At 38.7% G+C, this 21,600-nt stretch overlaps 1 long non-coding RNA gene across 1 annotated transcript in view; it reads right to left on the minus strand.

Moving 5' to 3' along the window:
• LOC120481986 (uncharacterized) overlaps positions 1-21,390 on the minus strand; it is a 92,492-nt gene extending 71,102 nt beyond the window's left edge. The window contains exon 1 of the long non-coding RNA XR_005623410.2: positions 21,101-21,390. This is a non-coding gene — a long non-coding RNA (uncharacterized LOC120481986). The remainder of the gene's footprint in view (positions 1-21,100) is intronic.
• Between the last annotated feature and the right edge of the window lie 210 nt (positions 21,391-21,600).

Genomic DNA, 21,600 nt, shown 5'->3' on the forward strand with positions numbered 1-21,600 from the left:
TCACATAGAGTGCCATCATTTATCTCCATATAGAAAGCCAGTGAGAGGCGCTTTCTCTCTTTTTCTGTATCCATCGTTCTAGTGTTTCTTTTCTTCTTGCCATCTACTGTGTTTTTTCCCTGATCTATATATGCAATTTTACTATTCATGACATTTACCAAACTAACAAGTGAGGAATGGTGCAGAAAAATAACAGTTTTTTTGTTGGAATACATACAAAATCAAAACAAATTTGTAAATTTAATTAAAGGTGAAAAGTGTAACATTTTTACTAATTCTGGAAGTAAACTAATCATAAGTTGATTTCTAAAATAATTAAATACATTGCTCAGTTTGTCTGAGCGTCTCAACCAGCCTGACATAGCAACAACGGCAAGTGGGGGCAGGACTATCTGTTTTTCTGACCAATGACAGACAGGGGAGGTGTTCAGGGTAACGTAAAAAAATAAATCATTATTTTCGCAATTACATTTTGACCAGGCAGTAGCGCAGAAATTAGACACTTCACCATCCAGTCCTTAATTCGATTTACAAAACATTGAAATAATAGGATTTTACAAAAAGTTAGAGGGTTGTTTACTTGCATTCAACTGGAAAACAAGGTAAACACGAAAAACAAAAAAAGTTGTTTAAAATCTAAGTGCATTATCATTTGACGGGTGGTGCACAATTTTAGAACTGTCCCATTTTAATCTTGAAAATTTCCCCCCTTTTGTATATTTGCCTCTGATTCAATCTTCTATTATAGCCAGAATTTGCACTTCCATTCCTGCTTGAGTGACGCACCCATCACCCAAATGAGATTGGACTCCTCTGAAGGATGGATGCCCCTTCTCCAAACTGTTTTCCCCCCTCTAAATAGCTGCGGCACTTTACGCTGCCACTCAGAGCGTTTTGTTGGTGCTCGGCACCTATGACGGCCTCATTCCTAATTGTGTTAGGGGGCTCTTTGGATTATGCGTTTTACTTTGGGATGCAATGTTTACTGCATGTTCCCCATATCAGGTGCCTCTGCTGCAGTTTGTGTGCGTAACCAGATCCACCTCAGGGACGCCTCTGCAGCGAGAAAAAAAAAAATCAACACAAATGTGGGGATACATTTGGGGACACATACACGTGGTAACAAGAACATCTCTTTACTGATATCTTGATCTTGAAAATACACCATCACCCACTGTAATAGCCATAATTTAATATTTTATTTTGAGCATTTATTTCTATTTACTTTGTGTTCTGATGTAAATATTAATGTTAATTGCATAATTCTATGGGAAGATCTGAATTGACTGCATTTCTAAGAACAAATGTAATTCTAAAACAAAATATTATATTAATATTAATACTGTGACTCTTTAACAGATAAAAAAAGAAGAAAGGTTAGTGCATTGCAGGGAAAAGAGCACTTTCACTTTAGCTCTCAGACCATTTATGGTTATTAAAGAAATTTGGTCTAATGAGGTAGAATTCGTTAGCCAGCCTTCTAACGTGTATTATCATAAAGCCGGGATTGGGAAGTGTGGGGAGGGGACCTGCAAACCCCACCCCCCGATCCCCATCCCCAGGTCTCAGTCTGCTCTGCCGGTGAAGCTTTAACTTTAATTAAAAGTTTATTCCCTGTAGGTGACCTACATCCCTCTGCAAGGTGACTGAGAAAGAGAAGAACCTGATTATATAAAAAAAGGTAAGTGGGAATAAATGATGAAAGTGTGGCAAAGGGAAGAAAAGTTGAATCGCTAGTCATAATGGAGCCAACACATTAAATAAAATAATCGGTAAAATAGAATAAAATATATAAAAATCAATATTACATTGCATAACATTATTCACACATATAAAATAAACTTTATGACGTGTATATAATGTCATAAATTTCCAATGTATATTGGAACATTGGAAAAACCCAACACCTTTGGTGTAACTTCATACCTTGTTCATCAATCATGTCTGATAGACAAAAAGAAAGAGGTTCATTATAGAGGACATCTTTCGACTATTCTTTTATCAGTAAGTGTTGAAACAGTTGATGTCAGTGCTGATCATAAATCACAGAGTCATGATTACATGACAGCAAGCATCTGTCTGCTAACACTTCCTCTGGCAAATGATAACTGAGAATCAGACTCTCAGGACGTGGCACCACGTTACACCTCCCTGAGCTCACCTAACTGAGGACCCCGATCTACAGGGGCTCCCCCTCCCGTTCTTTAGCGCGGCCCAAGGGGAGAAAGATGAGAAAGATGGAAGCACGGGGGGCTGGTGGGTGGTTCGAGGGTGAGAGAGCTCTCTGTTTTACTTAGTGTCTGTCTCCCGGGCCGGCTCGCAGCTGAGCCCTCCTCTGACTGGGACTTTATCTGCGTTCAATCACAGCGCAGCTCCAGCAGGCCAGATCGTTGGCCACCCCGGGCTCCCGGACAGTGAAATATGGCCACAATTAGCCCCGGATAGAGTTCAATGATGATAAAGCGCATTCGCACCTTTTACGCCATGATTAAAAGGCCTGCCTGCTCAGCCACTGATAGAGAGAACTAATTTCACATTATTATTATTATTCTTAGCATTCCTTGATTGTAATGCACTGACCCATTCCTCCTCCTCTCTTTCAATCCCTTTCTTTTGTAGCATCCAAGCCTCGGATAGATGCCGAGGGGCTCTTTATCATTTACACATCAGCGGCTGTGCATTGCTCCCCTGTCTGCCCCATTTATTTCGCCTCTCTTTTCTATGTATACCTATACCACTCTGTCTTTATTCACATCTATCAGCACGGCTGCCCATCTGCCCGGGGCCACTTCTCCGGTGCCAAACAAACAAGACACCTGCAGAGAATTACACAGTTCTGTCAGCAGAGACCCTCCAATGTCATCCACGCAGATATGAACCCCACTACCACGGAATAGATACACATATACAATCACACTGGGAAGAAGAAGAAAAAAAAAAACAGGTGCATAGTCACTCATCACCCGAAAAGAGTTGATAAATGGAGGGGCCATAATGAAATGGAGACATCAAGGAGCATGAAAAGAGAGGACGAGAGAAAGAGAGGGGAGGGGGGGCCGTAATCCTGCAGGAAAAGAACAGGGGAGTGAGAAAGAGAGAGAGAGAAAGAGGCAGAGGAATAAGAAGGATCGCCTTTCGTCCGTGTTCCATCAAGGGAGAAATTACACATTTACTAAGGTTTTTTCTTAGGACGACGGCCCCCATAGATCAAACCACTGGATGTACGAGCCAATTTTCAACATGAAATATAGACACCAAGAATCAATTTCACCTGTGTTCTCTCCCCCTTCTCTCCTCACACCAACGGCCGGACCCATGGATCAGACCATGGTTTATGTCTTTCCGTTATCCGCATACTGTCCAATACACCTCCATTACGAATGTCGAGCGTGTGTAAGATACAAGTATATTAAATAGACTTATTTAAATAAATCATGCTAGCTGGCTCTGTAAAAAAAATCTGCTTTTTATCCTTTTACCAGGACGTCTTAGGGACACTAAATTACCAACAAAGCAAACGTACAAAAATTAAATGAAGCAAAAACTATTGATCAAAAAAAAATGCATACGATATGATTAAATATATAAGCACAGTAATATTGTTCATAAATAAAATCGCAGCATCATATGCGCATTCCCGGTGGAAAAGTTAATTACGACACTCCCAGCACATATCCAGACATTTTCAGGGGAGAACGAGCTTGTTGTGTTAGTGAGATTATTCTCATGGTTTGTTGTGTACGAGGCGGTGGACTTTATGGCATGTGATAGTGCTTTAATATTCACATGAGAGGCAAGAGATGCTTACACAGCTGTGTGTTCTGCACCTGGACAGCAGGAAGTGACTCAAGCCCACTTCCGCTTTGCTAAGAAATATATGCAGCGGATGTTCGGTGTGAATTGGCTTCTAGTTCTTCACTGGCTGACAAACAATACAAACTTGATTTTTCTTCATAATTGAGGGAACAGACTTTTTTTAACTGCGGCATAAAATACAGCAAAAATATAATCTTAATGTTTTAGAGTTGAATATCATCGATGCAATGTGAAGTATTAATCAGGGTCAAAATGTGTTATATAAACAACTGAGTATTCACAGTGTTTTCTGGACATTGATCATTTTCAACATAAAAAATGCTTATTGAGCACCAAATCAGCTTATTAGAATGATTTAGGAAGTGTCATAAACCAAAGACTTGCAGAAAATTCAGATTTGTCATCACAGAAGTCAATTATATTTAATAAATAAGTTATTTTAAAAAAATAGATTTTAAAGTTCATTTAAGGGTAGTACATTTTCACAATATTACTGTTTTTACTTGATGGGACTTCTTCCATATACATATATACTATATATTTATATATAAGCAAGCAAACCCTGTGTCTCTGTTTGCATGTGACAAGTCTTCTGAAAGCAGTCTCTACTCTCCACTGAAGTTCACCTACAGTCATTGTCTCTGTCAGAACACAATTACTCCACGTCCAGGAAAGGGGCCCCGGCGATAAGCAGTGGGAGGGTCTTCATGTAAAATTCACTTAGGTGCCATATTTTTCCTCCTGGACAAGATTAATTGTATTATAACTCGTTTCAGGGAAGAATAATGGCAGGGCCGGCATTCTCCTCAAACACTCCGCTCACGGGTATTTCTTAATCCATCCTGCAGAATTGAGGTTAAGAGGGATCTCCTGGAGGTTATCTGACTCCCCTACAAGAGCCAGCAGAGATTGATGGGCTAAAGAGACTGAGATGCGATGGTCATATTCATATGGTAATGCCCCATTGTCGCAAGCAGCACATGGTTTTCCTAATCTCAGCTGTAGTGAAATTGAGCCAAAAGCTTTATCATGTGCTGCAATGATGCGACAGGAGAAGCCACAAAGCATGTGTTCCGAATTAGACGCGTTTTGTAGAACATGGATTATTTCTTTGTGGAAATCTGAGAAGTAAAATGATAACTCATTCTGTGACTCTTTTGGTGTGTTTTTTATCTACAGTATGAATTCCAGTATTTAAAGAGATGAAGGATCTTGCAACAACAACAAAAAAGATTTTAAAGGGCCGTCCGTCAGGGATTATAGTGTCGTCATGTTTTTCTTAAATCCATCAACAATGTATAACTGAGCACATCTTATCAGATTCAAATCCTTGTAATGTATTGTGCAATGCATAAATGTCAGACTATTCATTGTATTCACCATGACTAATAACACTGAGTTTCAATAACTGGCTCTGTCTATTCATCCATGATCTGTCCAATATGGATTTTTTTATTATTATTTTTAAACTGCTGTACAGTATAATGCCATCTTAACTCTAGATCTTTTAATGTTCAGCACTAAAGACTACAATACACGCTTAAAGCTAAGTTATGCATCACAATGACAATCACAACATATTTTGCAGAAATGAAAAAGGTGGTGTTTTAAAAATAGCAGGTTAATGTTTAAAGGTCCCGATAATTATAAATAATCATGTTTCATGCTTCATGAATCATGCTTCACGTTTTTTTAAGCTTTGATTGAGTTTACAGTGTGCAATATAACATGTGTTCATGTTTCGCGTGTAAAAAAAAACAGTATTTTTAACACAATTTACTTATCTGTATACCGCTGTTTTCACTGTCCAAAAAACTGTCCAAAATACAGTATGTAACGAGTTCTGATTGTGCCAGCGGTTCCTGTGTTGTGATTCGACAGCAGCTTATCGCACGTTGCCCGGAAAGGTCACGCCTCTTACCAGAAATCGGAGATGCATGAGCTGATTGTTATTGTAAAAATGTCAAACATTTTACCATATCAATTTGAGCCTGAATCAGACCCGGAGAACATAGATGAAGAGAATCTATTAGAACCTGTTCAAACATGACTTTTGTAGGATGTTTAACAGTGGTAAGCTGTTTATTTAGTAGTTGTCATTCTTTTAATTGGTTAAATTGTAATGTTAAATGTTACAAACTGTTATAAAAACTGTTATAATTTTTTTTTTCCATCTTGTCTAATTAACGATGGTGTAGTTGAATTTTTAAAATAAGCCCCTTGTTTATTCCTACCTTAGTTACAATTGTGCACAAGTTTTGATTAGGAATATATGTGTTATAGGTATTCCTGTGGGCGGAGATTATAGTCTAAAAACTGTTCTAATTACGTCATTAAAAAAGGAAGTAGAGGGATGTAGTCCAAACCGGACGTTTGCTGTAGGCTTTGAAAGGGGACTTCTGTTAAATAAAATATCTCGCTAGGCATTGAACTTTGAGCTTTATAATTTTACAGGTATTATTTATGCTCTAAGAACAACATTACACACTAACTAAAGTTTGAAAAATGAACGGGACAACAAAACTTCAAATCACAGAATTTAAACTAATTGATATACTATACAAATTTACCCTATTTACTTACTTTCTTAATGCACTTTTAAGATCTCATCTTATTGTGAAATATTCATCGATGTCATTAAAAATATATACACAGTAGTCTATACCGAAATGTCATGAAGCAGCAACTTTTCCATAAGGCTCACGTCACATAAGTTGCACAATGGTTGTATATTAAGTCACTTGAGACATTGAAAAAGCAACTTGGTCTGTTATGTAAGTGGTAATATCCACTTTCATTATACAATCTATATGGAATGAATGAAATCCCACCTTACATTTTTCTCACTGAATTGTTTCACTCTGAAGAATGAAAATGGCTTTGCAGCCATTTATGTTTACTTTACAAAAATTTTAATTCTGTCATCATTTACTCACCAAAACAACTGACTGAACCCCCCTGAACTATACCTGAAATGTCAAGTGATCAGAACCATGACCCAGTGGTTAAAACACATGCTCTTTAAACACATGCAGCCGATACAAGATTCAAATCTAACTTGTGACATTTCCTGATCCTGTTCCCCCCTCTTCTCGCCCATTATTTCCTGTCCTCTCACTGTCCCTATAAATAAAAGTGGCAAAAATCCAAAAATAATATTGTGCACTCTGATTAAGCCGACGTGATATTGTGACTGCAGCAAACCCTCTGACCAATAGCTTGTTTCCTGCAGTGGCATGTGGACAGATATCCGTAGGAGGATTTTATTAAGCTGGATGCAGTGTTTTTGACTCCTGGTCAGTCTTTCAGCACCCATTGGATTTCTGCATCCAAAAGCTTGCGTGTGCATTTTTCTCCATATCATCTGCACACATCCCAGGTCGCTAATCAATAGGCATATTAATCACTCAGGAGAAAAAAAATGTGACAAACCAATTATTAATCTGCCCTGTCAAGTCCAATACAGTAATGAATTTACTAAAAATGGTCTTCACTTCATCCATTCATTAACTGCTGATGGGTGGCAGACTTCACAATGTCACTGGATTTTCTCTAGTATTGATGCCGGCCTGGCAGCTAATTTACAACCTTGCCTCTTGTGCAGAGCCCTAGTCTGCACTAATAAAACGGAGCTTGATAATCGTTAAGGGGCCTGTCGGACAGCAGGCATGGCTTCGTCTGCCTGTACCAAACCCACGAGCACAACGCCGTCTCCAAAATTAACAGGTCAGGTGTGTACACAAAATGTGGATTCGCCTATTACCAGCTTACGTGTGTGTTCTCGTGTGTAGGTTTACTCTGTACAGCAGCAGTAGTTGACAAAGGTAGGTTGCACTCTGGGAAAAGAGAGACACTCACTGTCATTTCCATAGTGGGCAGCCATCTCACTCTCTCTCTCTCTCTCTCTCTCTCTCGCACACACACACACACACACACACTCACAACAGCCTATTAAAGCTGCTGTCTGCAGTTTTTTTCTCTTTGTCGCCATCTCTGTTCGAAATCTACAATTGCAGTCATTTGCGGAATTATCAACTTTACGTGAGTTGTACTTCAACACCCTTGAAATGGCACAGCGTGGATGAACACAATGTTTGAGGAGACTGTGAGGCTGTTAGTCACCGCGCCGGTGTGGATACTGGCATTCAGAATCACAGATTATTCTTTTTGGAAGTATAACCGGTTGCAGTCTCTTTTTTTGCATGGGTCCGGTTGCAGTCTCTTTTTTTCTGTAGCCACTCCGAAGTCCGAACAAAGTCTTTTACATTGTACAACTGGTGAGTCTGTTGTCACTGGTGATTGTCATTTGAACCTTTCTGGATCTGCCAGCAAATTGATAAGTTTAATGAAGTGCTGTGAGAAAAGGCTATAAATCTCCACCTCCAACATCCTCACTCGTAATATAGCTTGTACTAGCCGAGACTCCTTCTTTATGTGTACAGATGTGACGTAATGACGCAAAGACATGCACGAATCTCCCGCAGAAAATCCACCAGTACCACTGGGATTAAAGGGACATGCAAGGAATGCATTTTTGCCAAACCGTTACTGTCGTAAACACCACTCACGCAGAGTGAGACAAGGTGTGACGCGTTACATAGTATACAATAGTACATTGTGTTTAATTTGTAGTTTAATGATATCTAATATATGTTGTTAGTGGTGAGAATTTTCACGTGATTTAATACATAGATCCAACTATTATCCCCATGTAATTTAAAAGTCCAGTGGCAGAACTTTTGCCAAGCGTGTCAGAGGTTCTGGGTTCCAATCTTAGGGCCCTATTATTTTTTTTCCCAAATTCCGTTTTATTTTTTCCCAAATTCCATTTTTTCCGTTTTAATTTTTGGGAATTCTTTTTTTTTTTTACCCTTGACTATTATTTTAATCGTAAAAAGAGTGTGCTTTTAAAGTTAATGATTAAAATGTATACAAATAAAATAGTAGGGGTTTCACAACTACTGATTTTTGCTAGTCGACTAGTTTTGCATAACAGTCGACGACTAGTCGACTAGTCGTTAAATGGTTTATTCTAGGGGTGTGCAACAACACGAATAGTAAATGTCTCCACGATCTGCTTTTGAAGAAATATGGTAGTAGTATCGTGTTACAGTGCATTCTATCAGTTCTGGCGCCTCTCAACTGTACAACGCGACGTAGCCTACACATCACACGTTAAGGAATAGGTACGGGACACTGCAATTCACAAAAGTTCATTGTTTGCATAAGCCTTGCCTGTTAAACATTTAATTCATGCGTTGTTCTAACGTGCGCTTTCCTGAGCGCGCGGCATATCCCCGACGCTCACAGGCATTAGAAGCCTGTCAAACAGCGCCTGAATACTGGACTAAAGTTATCTTTCAAGTCTTATTATGCTAATACTGTTAAATACACACAATGTTTACATAAACAGAATTGGCTATGTCTAAAGTGCAGCCTCCCCATATAGAAAGTGAAAGCAAACATTTGAGAGAAAATCTGGTGTAGGCTAATATGCGTCTATATTAAACACGTCGCGTGCTGGTCTAAAAGCGAGAGTAGTACTCGTATTTCCCGCACTATAAAGCGCACTTAAAAGCCTTTAATTTTCTCAATCCGGCCTTTTCTCAAGCTTTACAATCCGGAGCGCATTATATATGCATCAATTGCTCGCGCTCGTGTCCATCTTATGCCCGCTTTTTCACACGGCCAGTTCAACCTCGTATAAAATATCTCCCGCTCACGAGCGCTCTCTCCACACACACACGAACAGACACTGCTGTCAGCAGGCTGCGAATGTAAGTTACGTGCCCGCCCCAGCGCGCTCACGCTTAATTTATACTTCTGCGTAGGGTGCGCGCAGTAGGTACGGCGTAGCATACGCACAGACGCGTCCCATACCGCGTACCCTTCCGCGTTGCCTGACGCGCACCTCTTCAAAAATGTAACTACACGTCGCGACGACGCGGACCGCAAGATCGGTGATTGGTCGGCTTGGTAGCGTCGTATTTCCTCATACGCATTTCCGCACGTACCTTCTCACGCATTTCCACCCGTACCATCTCCCCTGACGTCTTCTCTCATTTCTGCCTTTCAGTTTTAGTAATTTCACTAAAATGAACTGTTTTTTCACCCCAATAAGCTCCAACTCCAACATGATCCACTCTCTTTCAGTCGCTATTGCTTGTAGTAACCTAGCCGCGAGGAATCTAAACACAGTGGAACATTAAAACCCTCCGCCGCCTCCTAGCGTTTCGGAGCAGTACTGCAGAGCAACCAATACCTGAACGCAGAAGTATAAATGCTCACAACGGCGTCGCCTACGTGCGAAGCCAACGCCGTACACTACGGCGTACCCTCGACGCAGAAGTATAAATTGGCCTTAAACGCCTCACCTCCGACGCTGCGCACTCGCTGCATTCCCAGCACATCTAGTGGATGCATAATGCAAACCCAGTCAAACATTTGAAAAATGTTCTAAAATAGGTCATTGAAGGTGCGCCTTATAGTGCTTATAGTATATAGTACTGCCGCTTGTATTTAAAGGGATAGTTAACAAAAAAATATATGTCATCATTTTGTTTCCGACTAGTCGACTAAGGCCAACAGCGCCAACTAGTGGTTGTGACAGTCGACTAGTCGACTAGTCGACTAGTTGATGAAACCCCTAAAAATAGGAATGATCTTAAACTTGAGGTAACAGACATTTAGGCTAGCATTTTCAGGACAAATACTGCATGACGCAACATAACACTGCACTCTTCAAGTAACAACAAAATATGGTTATGAGCTTTAAACTGTCCAGTAAAATTATATTAGTTTATGTAAGTTTAAATAAAGTCACACTCTGTCTCTCTCTCTCTCTCTCTCTTGCCCAGTATCGCTCATGGAGTTCGCTTTTGTCCAGTCCAGCGCCTTATAGACTGACGAAGTGTGCACATTGTGTGTGTATGTGAGAGAGACGCGTGAGTGATAGAGAGACGGAGGGAGAGCGGGGAAAAGAAATACAACGAAAGAATACGCTGCGTGTTTTAAATAGTGTTAAAAATGAACAAAGCGCAATATGTGGCGGCAAATTAGTCTATGTGTGGGAAACACTGCATAAAAGTCACGTGCGAACTGCTCGGCTCAGCACTGACAGCTTATACCGTTGAGTTTCTTAACTTTTTTGCCAACAAGCCACGGAGAGTCGCTTCGCCATAGTGTTTATTGTGCAATTTATACGCAAAAATTACTTTTTACGTGCGCATGCTTTCATTGATTTGATTTCGTCATTGTAGCTGAAATGAAGGGGTGAGGGTTTGTGTCACCCAGATTTGCTTCCCCCGGTCTGCATTTTCACCAGACATACATTCTTCTCCCACACAAAAACAGAATTTCAAACCAAATATGTAAAATTCCACTAAATTCCGTGTTAACACTTAATTGGCCAATTCCATCCACGATTCCGTGAGATCTCGCGGAAATATAGGGCCCTATCTTAATCTTCTAATCTTGACACTTTTTTTGTTTCATTAGGTTTTGTGATTTCACTGTAACAAATATAGTGTCTCTCAGTCTCCACAATGGGTTGTTGCATGCGTCCATGTGAAGACTGTCCGTGTCACAACAACCTTACCACTTTGAATCGAGCTAAGGCAAGCAGATAGTGTTTAAAAATGGCTGGTTATGTATTTTCTCAAATATATATTTTTGATAATTTTTAACCCCAAAAAAGCTACAAGCTGCAGCTTTAAGTTTACAGCAGATGATACACAACTCCACGGACACACAACTGTCACAGCAGGAGGCACCAACTTCCCTTCATCATTTACTTACAGTATGTCTTCATCAGCCTTTATTGATGGGTGTTTTACACCCCACTAAACCTATTGACTACATAGAGATCAAAGACAGATGATGCATTGAGAAATCATTTACTGGGTGCAACTCCACCTTGTAAGTTCAATTAATGATCATTCCATGAGTCGACCAGCTTGTGGTTTTTAATCTGCAAGAGGTGTGATTGGAAATATCACAAACAAACTGGATTTGTTTTAGCTGGGCTTTAAGTCCAAGTCTGCGATCAGCACAAAACAGCTTTGGTGGGCACAGACTAAGATCATGTACTATTTATACACTTACTGTTGTCAAGTGCTGAACCCTCTTCTCAGCCCCACAACCCCAAATTTGCATACAAATGAAGTTCTAAATGGGCTCAATGACATAATTGACTTGCAATTAGAAATATTCCAGAGCTGGTCACTTTGCAGTGGACAGAGCACGAGCAAAATGAGGGGAAAAAAGGCCTGTTTAGCATATTAATGAAGCTCATTAGCTGTCACTTCACCAAGCTGACAAGAGGACTTATATATGCAATGGCCCCACAGCTTAATTTGAAATGTGAGTTCTCAACACTAATTGTTTTTGAGCATGTTTCTTTAGATCATTGAAGAAATCGTGTCATTTTGGCAGCTGCGGAAGACGACTGCGGGCAATACAGACTGCACGCATCAAATCTAATATCAGAATGTTTCTTTAATTCAATTGACATTCAAATGCACAAGATGGGATATATAAACATGAAAAAATGAGAATAAGAAGGGTCCTCATCCTCAGTAGCTATGCGTGTTCAATCGAATCAACACAATAATGAAATGGAGGGTACTTTGTTGGTACGCTCATGCATCTGATGGAAATAAATGATTGTAATGTTCAAATACCATATTATTTACATTGTACTCCAAGTTATTATCATGATCTCTGCCCACAAATGCTGTGTCGCCATGCTGAATTTATATTTATGAATTTAAATGAAGTCATCGGACCAGGGCTGATATGAAAGTTTGTGCCAGAATAAATAATAATAATAGATATAATAAAGTTTAGTTAACAGAAAGTGTTTCTTATATAAGTGCCGTCAAATGATACAAATATTTTATCGCGATTAATCGCATTAATGTTATTGTTAACTCACGATTAATCACTCATTTTTATCTATTCTAAATATCACTTGATTTTTTTTCTCATTTTAATGCTCTTATCAACATGGAAAATTCGCATCAGCTGTGTGTGTGTGTGTGTGCTTGGCCATCATCAAGTGGAGTTTCAGACTGGACATGCTGCGATGGTGATAGCTCAGTTCACAATGACAAAAAACACACAGATCACCTTGGGGTCTTCTTGTCAATGGAATTGGCAACTTTTTAAAAGTAAACTTTCCATTCAGAATAACTAACGTTAGCCTACTATTTGGCCGACTCGCAAGCCCAAATGAGTGTGTGCGGCGTGCCTGTTGTTTTGTTTCCGGTCTAGCTAAATCCGCTTGCGCTTTGGTCGACAAAGCAAAAAAAAACATCCTCGCGCGACACACGCCTTTGAAACGAATGGGTTTCAGAGTGCAGCGCCGCACATGTCGCGTCCTGTTGCAAAAGCATGTAAACAAAACTACATAGTTTGCTAGGCCAAAAAGACTGTTAATCGCACAATAAAAAATTAACACCATTAAAAAAGGGGTTTGCGTTAACGCCGTTGTCACGCTTCTGGGTTTCATGGGCGGGATTTGTCAACTTTGTGCATGTCCACTTCCGATGCAGTTCAACAATGCCTGAGAGGAATGCTATATGTCACTGCTCTGTTCCACTTTGTAAATCTAACCAACAACACCAACCCTACTAAAGTTTTCATGGATTCCCGACTGAATTGAGTATAAGGAAGAAGTGGATTAAAACTTTCAAATAAAACAAGGTAGCACATTTGTTTGCAGCCGGCACTTTAGTGAATCAGACTAATTTACCAGGGATGCCGTATAAATAAACTTAGTGTAGTACTTCATCAGTTCGCCAGCGAGATCGGTGATTCAACGGAAGTGGCAGTGCACAAAGATCACAGAATCCGGAAGTACTACGTATAAGTGTGATAATCCCCTATGACGCGTTTAACTGACAGCCCTAATATATAAATATATATGTATGGGGTTAATGCCCGACGAGGTTCATTTTATATATATATATATATATATATATATATACACACACAGTATTAGTATGGTGTTCCTAATAATCCTTTAGGTGAGTGTGTGTGTGTGTGTGTGTGTGTATATATGTATATATATATATATATATATATATATATACATACACACACATAAATTTAGAATTTTATTTTTTATTACTAAACACTTTTTAAAAATATGATATAATGCTAAGAATAAAAATTGATAAATCTTTTGAGGTGGGTCCAGTGAATGCTAATAAAAATCGAAACTACTGGCTCCAAAAAAAAACCCCAAAAAATACATTTATGTATAAAAAAAAATACACTGTATTTTTCATTTTTTTTTATTTTTCAGAGTTTATACAAATGAATCAAAGACGAACTGGATGGAGCAGTCAAGATGAAACATCTGTGGTCGAACAGCATGCTTGAAATAGTCTGAGATACAGAGCCATATTCACTCCGTAAGTGACGGGCCACTGCAGCTCTCCACTGTAAGGAAGGGTAAGGAATGAAGCCAGGCTGCCTAATTATCCACTGGTGTAGTTTGTGCCAGCCTCGGCATGTGTGTGTGTGTGTGTGTGTGTGTCGAGGAGGTTGGTGGTTATCGCATAGACAGCTTTAGCACCCCCACATTGTAAACACGGGCCCCAGTCGCTTCCCCCGGCTTGTTAACATCATCTGCGTCACTCAGCACACCGTTACTGTCAGGTCCTCGCTGCGCCTGCCGCAATCAGCATTAACCATGTCAGCCCCTTAATGGGCCCGCCATAAAACCAGCTGACAGGCCAGCCAGCGTCGATCTGCGCCTAAGACAAACTGCCTTCCCGCCCTCCGCGCACACATACACTTGCCCACGCACACATACTGTAGACACAGTCTAGTTAGCTCAAATACACACACCCACACACACAAATAATGTCTCATCACTTGCCATCTCCCCAGCCTGCCAGACTCACTAGTGCGATGGAGGTTGTGCTAAGAGATTATAATAACAAAAACACGGCCACCCAGATCCATTCTCCTGTCAACAAGTGGAGAAAAGCCACTTGATAACGCCGCTCTTTCTAAGCTGCCATTTTTCTACCATTCACTGACCCTCCACTGGGTTTGTAACTGCACTGTGCAAAATATTACTCCATCATATCTATGAAACTGCCATTTTTTTGTGAACGCACTGCTTTTGCTTTTTTTTTTATACAATGAGCTCGGTGCTGCAAAGCCGTTCTCTAGCTGAATGGTACAGTCGTCGATATCATTATACTATTGAAAACATAGACACTCTTGGTATTTGTTGTTTGTTTTACACTACCAATGTCTAAGTGGTATGCACTTATGGGAAATCAAATGGACTGGTCCTAGATGACTGAACCGTACACTGTGGTTATACAAATTAGTTGATTGCACCTTTGAAGGCCTCGTTTTGCAAGGTGAACTGCAAAGCAAGCACACATTTCACATATTGGTCCTGTCTATATATTGGATGCATGCTGGATCAAATAAGACAAAGTGCCTCCTTCAAGGTTAAGCTTAACTTCAGATGAGATCTGAACCGAGAAAACAAAAAAAAGTTCTACTACTAAAGCTTTTCGGAAATAATAATGCCCAACCTAGATCTAATGGTAATATACAGTGGAATATTAATTTAATACAGTAATGGCAGAGTTCATACAGGATCAACACTCAAAAAAATTATTTTGCTGTTTGTTCAATTTAGATGATTACATTTTTTATATGTATTATTACAGTATATTACACACATACCCAGACAATTCTTTCTTCCTTTCTTCAATCAATGTCAACTATCAAACAATAATGGTTATGAAGTAATTTATTGTGCTAAAAATGAGAAAAGTCTTTAGAAAATTATAGGCAGTCCATGTGATCTGAGACACTGTGTTGTAAGTGTTGAAACCCAGGCTCAAATATCACTCAGCCCACCTCATTCTCATTGCATCTAGTAGCCAAAACTAAGTTTGTACAATACCACTCAAATAAAATCATTAAAATGTTTGAGTGAATTATGTATGTGGTCCCTAGATGCATAAGGGTAACTGTATTTGTGCTGATTAGTTTATAGATTTTTGTGCTAACGTGATTTGGTATCTGAACAAGTTAACAATATCAGCTATCAATTGTATCAGCTGAGAGCATTAGCCAGAGAGAATGACAGGCCAATAAAAAAAACAAAAAAAAAACATCCCGAATCACTCTACTGAATTCAGACGCTTGACATTCAGATTTTCACATGACTTCACTGCAACAAAACTCAACATCCTGAAGCACAGGTCCTTCTGCAGATCATTCAGGTTGAAGACGCTCTCACATACAGTGCCATCCATTGGGACATAAAAGCAAGGGGACGCATGAGCATGTCAGATGGTGGCCTTTACGTAAACGGCTCTTGGGGCACAAAGGCTAACTACCTCGTCGCCCCCAGCCGACGGCTGCTTTTTCGGACGGCGCTCTGAGACGATGCCTCTCCAGGTAGACCGAAATGGCCACCACTGCGAATGCGCTTGACCTTTCCCTCCCTGCTCTAATCTGATTGTGCCTCCTTTATGTAATCAGCCGCTAAAGGTCACTGAGCTATTTAACATGGGAACCCTTTAGCTATGGAATTTGCCTTGCAGTAAATTACCTTTATTATGTTTCACTCACATGTCACCCATGCAAAAAGCTACTTAACTCCTTGGGTGTCAAGAGTCTTACAAGCGATAATGTTAATGGTTAATCGTTACTGTAACACTGTCCCATTTGAGGGTAAATCATTTGATATATTGGTAAATGGAATGAAGAGACAAGGATTTTTTACATGAGGGCTACTCTGACTCACAGGTAAGTGCAAATGACTGGTCGAGCAAATTTAATGGCACCTTTGAACATAATTGTGTGTGTATATGTGAAGTACATTTGAGGCGCACAAAGTAAACCCATCTGTCGGAAGAGAGGATAAAAAAAATACAAATCACAGAAAATATCAAGAGAAATTAGAGCTTGACCATTTTTTATATCTTGATATTTATTACTGCAGAGTTGAGGCAAAGCGTAGACCATCAGATTATATCAAATCCATACACGGACAACTGTCAGATATGTAAAAATAAAATATTTGGCCCAGTATGTCATTCAGAACTGGGTAATGACAAGTCAGGGAAAATTGATGGATTTATTATTAATGCAGTTTCGTAAATCTCTGTTTTTCGGTCTGGCAGTTGTATGAGTGTCAATTATGCCAGAGATCTAAAATTCAGTTCTTAATACAAGAATTCACTCTCTCCGAGAAGAGAGAGGAACAAAAAGTGGCCTAACATAGAAATGGCAGGTTAAAAAAAATATCAATTTCTCGATATTAATCGATTCTTAAATTTCAAGAATTTTAGCAACAAATCAGTACATTTTTACCTTCAAAATAGTAGGCTAATGAAGTCTAGTAGGCTACAACTGACTCCAATAGTTTACAGCATTAGTTAAGAGATTTGTTTTCCTTGAAAATTGCCATGTATTGTACCTGATATCCAAAATAATCAATATTGAATCGAAATCAAATTGCAAGCTTGTGAACCAAAATCGAATTGAATTGTGACATTTGTGTCAACATGAGCTACAAACATGAGCTACAAAAAATACATATTCAAAAGTAATGCTTCAATGCTACAACCCTTTCACAAAACTTTTCAGACATTGCCTACATATCTACAAAACTCATGAAATGTAAGATTACGAAGCACAATTTCTTATACCATGCAGAAATCTGAGAGTTTCTGCACTTCACAGAATTCACAAATAAAACATATTTCAGTTCTGTCCTTCAGATTTACTTTCCATTTCCACTGCAGAGGAACAACCGCTTCTATTCAAACGGAAGCATGAAACAGTAAGGCTCTTAAACCCTCACAATATAACACAGCACAGTCCTGAAAAGGGTCCAAATGAGATAATTCATGTCTGTTTGCTCTAAATGGGAAAGCAACGTTTTCTAATAGAATCATATTTCACCCAGACTAAAAGCTTCCTCAGGAACAATTAAAGATAACGAATGAGCAATGCCTTATTCAAACTGATCCCTTCACATATGCACCCATAACTCTAGACCAATTGTAAAATTGCCTCTTTGCGAATGTGCGGCTACGTTTAATATGATGTTACGCTCTCTTTCATTAATCAACTGCTAATGAGATTGAAGCCTTTGCTGTTGACCAGGGCTAAGTCCTGCTTACTCAGGTTGTGATTTTCACAAAGAAACGTTTTTCATTTAGGCTCTACAGTCGAGTAAAAGAGAATGAATTGAATACATAAATTCAAGAATGCAACAAAACACACACAATGTCAACAATTGCTTAATTTTTGTGATAACTCCAGTAAGCAAAAAGAGATCTAATAAAAATCTACTACAATATAACTTAAAGTTATAAAAGGAAAATACTGCATCAGAACTAACAGCTTTGCAGACATTAGCAAAGGCACGGCTTTATTTCTACCCGTTTGGTTTCTTTTAACCAGGCTCTATTTTATTTAAACGATCAGCTAAAACAGTAAACTAAAATAATGCAAAACAAACCAAGAAAAGACAGTACTTCATCTGAATAAGTGCAGTAAGAAACCTCTGTAAATCCTTCAGGTAGTTTTCATCACCTAACTCTTTTTAGTAAACTTTATTAAATACAGGATAAAAGTAGTACAAGAAGTTCCCAGTAAGTTCCCTTGTAATTCCCAATAAGACAAGTGGTACAAATTAGCATTAAAAAGTTAATGTTCCCCCATTAGTGTACTTTATCTTAAAGCAATATTAGAGTACACTCTCTCTGTTCTGGTGTAATATTCTTAAAACTTATTCATGCTTATACGGTACCAATTACACACCTCTATCCGATTAAAAGTGATGCAACAGTGCTGAAAATCCCATCCCTCCGCAGTACTTATGCCTATCCTTTCAGAGTAGTGTCATTTAAATGAAAGACACCCAGGGCTGCAGGCCTGACCAGTCTCATTCTATTACTCAGACTCGGATGTAGTCTATTTTCTGACAGTGTGAAATTCGAGTGCAATAAAACTTTTACTTTTCCCAAGAGTGACAAAAGTTTAGAAAAATGTTCCTCTTGAGAAGCCTAAAAGCATCTCTAGTTGGCTTGAGGATGTGAAACGAGCGCTTTAATGTGCGATTGCTTCTTCCCAGCCAGGGGTCAGGTAAATACTGTTCAGATCACGTAATGTGCTGGTAATATTTTGTAGATCATGTTTCTATTATTTAAATGACATTGTGCAAGGGAGGGAATCTCACTGGCACACGGAAAGGTTGAGCAGTGAAGGGAAATGATTTAATGTAATGGGAGGAATAAAGCATCATTAGCGCAGATTAACTATTGTCAGTCGAGGTGATCTTGTTGGGTGCTAATGCCATTGGCAGCCGCTGAAGGTGGCAATTTATGCACGAGTGGGGTGGGGTGAAGTGAAGTGCACATCGGCATGCATTTAGTGCCCGATGGCAGGCGCGGTCACAGTCGTTCCATTGGGTTTTGTCTCGTAGAGTTTAAGTAGTGCCAAGATGAGGAATGCCCATGTTTAATTCACGCCGCTTATGTTTAACTTCAGGCCAGGAATGGGCCGCAGTCCATTAATTAGTAACAAACGGCCGTTCAAAACAAGATCTGCCTTGTACAGGTCGCCCATTTTCATAGGTTTGAGAGGCTGCGGTTTTACCTCCGTCACCTGCCAAGCACTTTCACGGTAAAAAAACTAAATTTCAACAAAGTTTTGCGCAAAAGCAATCACAAAAAAAACGTATTTAAATATATTGCTTTCAATGCCCGTTCCTGTGGATTCCTTACTAAAGTTGCCAAATAACATTTTAAGATTTTAGATACGTCTATTCTGAGCGAATGAATACTGACCTCAATATACAAGACCCGAGATATCACTTTCAACAACCACTTAAGCTCGCTCTTACCTGAGAGACTCCCGTGATGACAGTACTGGTATGGGATTGTCCAAAAAAATCCATTTGGCAGCTTCTTAAAAAAAGAATGCTATGAATGTTTTATAATAATCATTTCTACTGTGTGTGTTTGTGTATAAAGTAAACTAAAATGAATATTCTGTCATTAATTACCCTCATCTTGGGAACACAAATTAAGATATTTGTAATAAAATCTGAGAGTTTTCTGTCCCAACATGACAGCCTAAGCAACTATCACTTTCAAGCCCCAGAAAGGTTGTAAAGACATCATAAAAGTAATCCATGTGACTCAAGAAGTTTAACCTTAATTTGTTTTTTTAAGTGACACGAGTGCTTGCTTTGCACGAAAAAAAAAAAACATAATTTACCAATTTGTTTACAAAATATTAATCTCTATTCGAACACACAAATGTGTCTTTCGGGTTTGGAATGGCATGAGGATGAGTAATTAATATGGTAATTCCAAATGTGGTAATTCCACCCTGTACTACTTCAACCCAGGTTATGATTCATTTTTCCAAGAAATGTCAAACTGTCCATTTAAACAAGATAAAGTGTGACAGCAGCCGAAATTAATATCATAGGACTGACAAAATGCTGCTTTCTCTCAGAATGAGAACCAAACTGATAGGGTAAAGTGAGGGAAAATGCTCTCTTGGGGTAAAATGCCCCCTACTGTTTTTCCCAAAATAACCAATAGATAAAGTCAAGATATGTTTTGTTGTTACAACGGACTGAGTTGACAAGAGTGATGTAGAAGTATTCACTGTGAAGCTTATACCGGTGGAAAACAGATTTCACAGCAAGTGATCTAATTTTCAGCAGGAAAAAAAGTGTTGTTTTGAAAAGCTTGTTGTTTAGCAAAACATCACCATTATGATATGAAAATAGTAATAGTAAGTAACTTACATCTTATTTAAGAAAAAAAAAAAAAAATATATATATATATATATATATATATATATATATATATATATATAAACCTTATATATTCAAACCTAGGCTAGGTTAAACATCACATCTTTTGTTTTTCAATCAAATATAATTAACTATGTGGTTGAACAAAAATATTGGGAATTTTTTTTATTATTATTACCTCAAGTTAGCATCAGCTAGCCAACTAGCATCAGCTAACAATATTTTTAAAATAGGCTGATTTTCAGCATGTTTTATTGATAAATATTAACCTAATGTATTTTTAATTTCAAGCTAAAACTGCTTGTACTCTGATTTTGCTGTAAATGTATGAAGCAACTTCAGAATGAGGGCATACCTCATCTGTGATGCAAATTAAATTGGTATTTTCCATAATAAAGATGTGATTCGCTGTGTTTAATTGGCCTAAATTTCATTTAACAACTTAAGTTAACTTACCTCTTTGTCCTCCAAACACTCTCCGTCTCAATAGAGATCATGTCTCCCGTAAGTTTCTTCTGCAGCACGAACGTTACTGCACAACATGGAAACATAATCTGTATTTTGTTTGGTAACTTTATTAAGCGTTAACTTCTGACGCAATTTCTTAAACGCATACGATATAGCTAACTTGCTCAGCGGCCATACGTTTAAATATTTATTTATTTTTAGCGTCCGTTTTATCTTTTAGGCAAACTAACTACTCTCATTCGGGAAACAACAGTTTTAAGGGAGCTTTCCTAAATCAAAGTTCTTTATAAATTAATAACATGTCTAACAATAGTGACGCTACCGCCCCCTGGCATCAAGTGACGCTTATCGCCCCCTGGAGTACGGATGAGAATAATTGTAACCGTCGAGACATTTTACACAGGTTTAGGTTAAACCATAATGTTTACTAGAAAAGAGGCCTCTAGAAAATACACTGATTTTTTTTTAATACATCATTTTGAAAAATT

This window comes from Pimephales promelas, chromosome 5 (genome assembly GCF_988280905.1).
Source record: "Pimephales promelas chromosome 5, fPimPro1.hap1.1, whole genome shotgun sequence".
In the NCBI taxonomy this organism is placed as follows: domain Eukaryota; kingdom Metazoa; phylum Chordata; class Actinopteri; order Cypriniformes; family Leuciscidae; genus Pimephales; species Pimephales promelas.